At 34.9% G+C, this 4,456-nt stretch overlaps 1 long non-coding RNA gene across 1 annotated transcript; it reads left to right on the top strand.

Moving 5' to 3' along the window:
• Positions 1-218: 218 nt before the first annotated feature.
• Positions 219-2,657, top strand: LOC105637127 (uncharacterized). The gene is made up of 6 exons (XR_016319767.1): positions 219-1,094; positions 1,186-1,239; positions 1,341-1,458; positions 1,736-1,819; positions 1,929-2,125; positions 2,315-2,657. It is a non-coding gene; the product is annotated as an uncharacterized LOC105637127 (long non-coding RNA).
• The last annotated feature ends 1,799 nt before the right edge of the window (positions 2,658-4,456 follow it).

Genomic DNA, 4,456 nt, shown 5'->3' with positions numbered 1-4,456 from the left:
TAAAGAGAAGCCTAATTAACTATTAAATTAAAATAGCCTTCAGACATTTCGATTCTTTCCATCACATGATCTGTTACCTGTCCTTTTGTTGACGATGAAAATTACTAAAAGTCGCTAACCAAAAGTTTTCTATATCTTTGTTCTCTGCACTCGACCTGTGTTAATTTACTGATCGGTCTTGCTCTCCCCTTAATCCAATTGTTTTGCTACCATGTTAATTTATTGGTATTATAGTTATTATTTTTCCAACTCGAGAAAGGAGAGACCAAAAAGATCCCAAATAAATGAGCTAACATGTAGTTACGTTTTATGTACTCTTCAAACAGGAATTTCTGATTTTAACATCAAATAAACAAGCAAAATCCTATTTCTTAACTCTAAATCATTCTTTATCCAATTGAACAAAGATCATGGCTTTATGTTTTAGGTGGTCTCCAAGACACTTCTTGTTTTCCCCATAATTTCTGATGATTTGCATTTCAGTTTGGAAAGGTTTCTACTTATTTTGGCAGTATCTTCTCAACCTCTTCTTGATGCAGGTTCACAATTGTCTTTGTCTGTTTGATTTTGCAGGGAAGCCTGGTTTATTGGGTCACCAATAGTTCATTAAGTGTTGTCCAGGTTGGTTAGTATCTTTTATGGGCCTAAGAAAAATAACTTGTTTTCCCCATGAGCAGACATGCTTGTAACTCTGAAAGGTTTGGAACGGCTTGGTGGATTCTTTTTTGGTTTCCCATTTTCATTTATGTTTCACAACCTGTGGATTGTTAAATGAAATATTAAGCCCTTGTTTCCTATAAATGAATTCCAATAGAATTTGTGGAATTCATCTTGAATTTCGTATATTCATGTTTGGTATGAACTAAAATAGCAAAAGAAAAAGGTTCTCAATTACTCGTATAAGACAACTAAATGTGCAGCAATTATCCCTCAAACATTCTGCTGTTCGGGCAAAATTAGGGTTACCACCCGAGGAATCTTAAACATCAGCAGGTTATGAAGAAGTGGGCGTGCCAGAAACAGCAACATTGGATTCCCCAAGCATGAGGGGCAGTGTTTGTGTGGAAAATTTCAGCCCTAAGAAACTGGTTGCTGTGAGTGGCTACAATAGAAACTGGATGCATTATTTGGTTCTTGGATAGGCATATTAAATTTTCTCACTTTCTGTTTTAACACTGTTGACAGCTGTCAGTCCAACTTGTACCCAGTGGCCAAAGAGAGAGCAATTCCTGTGCTACGGTAATTTGCTCTTGCTCTTTTTTTTTCTTCTTAATCCTTGTCCTTTTCCTAAATACCAACTTCGTTTATGGTGATTTTATTGCATTATTATCTGGTTGCAGGCTGGCACTTCAGAAGGACCCTAACTTTGTAGAAGCTCTGGTTTTTATGGGGCAGATTCTGCTGCAAAAAGAAATGTATGCAGAGGCTACAGAACGTTTGGAGCGTGCTATTTCTAAGGTCTGTACTCTATATTGCCTCTTCCTTCCATTCTTTGTCAACTTTGGCTTGGTTAGGAATTTACTTCTTCATGATTCATGATTATCATGGAATTTCGACTTATAGCAATGTCATATCCACCCACTCACTATAAAGTACTTGTATTGCAATGTAATCTTATGATAATCTTTTTCTGAGAATCTTTGGAACTAGCTTTAGCTTCTTTCTGACTTGTGCAAGTAATTTTTATGCCAAATTGCACACCTCTAATCAGAAATGACTTTTGACATTTTATCAGTTATTTCTTGATGGTCACCCAGCAGACGTCGAGTACATAAGTCTTCTAATTCTTGCGTGAGCTGGTGTTGCTTGTGTTCGGCAGGTGAAACTCAGTAACAAAATCTTTGATTCTCTTCCAAGTGAAATGGATGCTATAAATATTATGAAGTTTCTTAAGTTTAATAATATTCTTATGTCATTCACTTTTATAGCTATTTAGATTTATCGTGCCATCAATTTGGGTTGGTTGGCAAGGCATTCAAATTTTAGTGCTCTCAGTGGTTCCTTCCATGTGAAAGGGAAAGAACGCAGAAGGAATCATTCATCTGGAAGGAGTTGCAGCTTTAAAAGAGCCAGAGGACCCAAATTGCAAATTCCATTACTTTGATAGTTTGGTAAAGCTAGCAAGGTATGAATTTTGGGAATAGTAATGTTAAGCTCTTCGGCTTGCAACCATATCCGATTAATGGTCTTCATTGACATGGTAGTTTAAGAATCACAACTAAAAAATTCATCTTCCAAATCATTCTGGCCTTTTCTACTTGTTTTTTCACTATTTTTTCATAAAACTAATTAGTGGAATAACTTGGTTTTTCAGTTGTTTGAGTATTGAAGGTCTCAAAGCTGAAGCTGTAGAGTATCTGCGCGCAGCAGTTGCTTATAATCCAGCTTATAAAGAGTTTTTAGAACAATGTGAAAATGATGAGGAAGAGTTTGGCAGTGATCTTGTCGACAGCAGGAGAAGAGATTATTGACCGATCTAACACAATTATACAAGAGTGTCCATTTGTTCTGTTCATTCTTTTTTGATATCATTCCTGGCAAATTTCTACATTAGAATAAAACCAAGCTTGAGAAGATTTTCTGTATACCGCATTTAGAACTGAGTTAAATTTTGATTAAATTATATTTGCTATACACAAAACATAATAAAAACTCAATAGCTTTAGTCTGTAGTGCATTTGCAACACTATTAGACTGATTAGTAATCCAACAATGGATATGTTCTTTAGCGCATTGGCGGATAAGTTTCTGCCCCTTCGTTTTCTTTTCTTCTTTTTTTTTTTTTTTTTTTATTTTTTATTTTAAAGAAAAGATTTGGTGGGGTTGTTTCTCATGGTTGCTTTTCCTTCACTTTTCATCTAGGGGTGAGAACTAAAATTGAATTGAAAAGTGATGGTTCCCGTTTAATTGAATCGAAAACTGATGGTTCCAGTTTGGAACTGATTGCGGTTCACATAATTTTAAAATAAAAAATTAGAGAATAGTTTTTGTTCAAAATTTAAATATTTATAAAATGTTGGAAAAATTAAATTTCTTTAAGCTTTTTCTTACTCTTTGCTGAACTTGAATTTGCTGTGCTTGCCATTGTAGAATAATTATACGCAACTTTGAAAAAAAATTGAGTATAAAAAAATTAGAGAGAATAATTAGAGATTGGAGATATTATTTGAGAATAATTTGGACAATTTCAAAGAGAATAATTGGGTGCGAGGATGAATGAAAATAATAGATATTTATAGTAAATCTAAAAAATTTAACTTGCACAATACTCTTAAAACTAGCCGTTGTATGTGTTTTGAGAAAATAAAAAAAAATATATGTTGAAACAACTGGTTTAAACCATCAGACCACCGGTTCTAATTATTTCTAACAACCTTTGGCTCCAGTCCGTTCCCATCGATTCTTGAAATCATCAATTCACAGTTTTAAAAAACATAGAATCAGAACCGGACTACAGCCTCCGGTTACAGTTTTGGTTTTAGCTGGTTTCACACAGTTCTAGTTCTGGTTCTGATTCTAGCCGATTTTGAACTAACGGTTCCGGTTTTAAAAATCAGATTTTAGCCACCCTATTTCATGTCTTTATTTTGGGTTTTAAATTGGATACATAAATGTCTTATTAGTTGCTAGTGACAGACATTACTGTATAGCTACTTTCTATTTTGATAATTTGTAACCTTTATTTTGACTTTCTTATGATTGCATTCAATTGCGTACATTTTGTGATCACAATGAAAAGTTACTATGAGCGCTGTACTTTTTTTCCACCCACGATATCTAAACTATAGGTACCATCACATTAGAGTTCCTAGACTTCAATTTGTCTCTTAAAAATGTCCCTACTACTATTTTGATAACACAAAAGCGCTATTAATCAGTTTCTAGGTAAATGGCTGGTTACATGCTGATGTTGTAATTATTTAAAAATAAAAAGTTGCTAAAAAAAACATCACTCTCTCTCTTTCTCTCTCCAAATTTTTGTGCCCTCTCTCTCCTGCCTCTTGAAGCCTCACCTGATACTCACCAATCACCCAACTACCGTAGCACGATGGCTGAAAAATTGAACCTTATCAGAACCACATGAAGCCTACACCAAACCATTTGGAATCTAGCAATGAGTTCGTTTCCGACATCCATTTGTGCAGTTGATGAGCCATGTCGCAGGGAAAAGCTTTGACAACCACAACAACCCACCTTTCACGGTACTTTTGTAAATCAGTCATAAATCTTGAAACTACTAGAGAGAAATTACTTGACCATCAAAGAGTAGTCGATTGATGCATAGCTTATGGACTAAGATTACCAGAATGGGCTTATGTTGTCGAAATTGCTTCCATTACAATGGCCGAATTTTTAACAATTTCTCTTTCATCGAGCTCAAAGCGCTCCATTCAAGTCCCAAATGAGCTTCCTTGCGATGATTAGATATATTTAGAGCTCGAGATTGTCGACTTTC

Source organism: Jatropha curcas, chromosome 1 (assembly GCF_041381405.1).
Source record: "Jatropha curcas cultivar XTBG-Jc1 chromosome 1, XTBG_Jcur_1.0, whole genome shotgun sequence".
In the NCBI taxonomy this organism is placed as follows: domain Eukaryota; kingdom Viridiplantae; phylum Streptophyta; class Magnoliopsida; order Malpighiales; family Euphorbiaceae; genus Jatropha; species Jatropha curcas.
The sequence above is the reverse complement of the archived record's forward strand: the minus strand, read 5'-3'. Positions and strand labels throughout refer to the sequence as shown.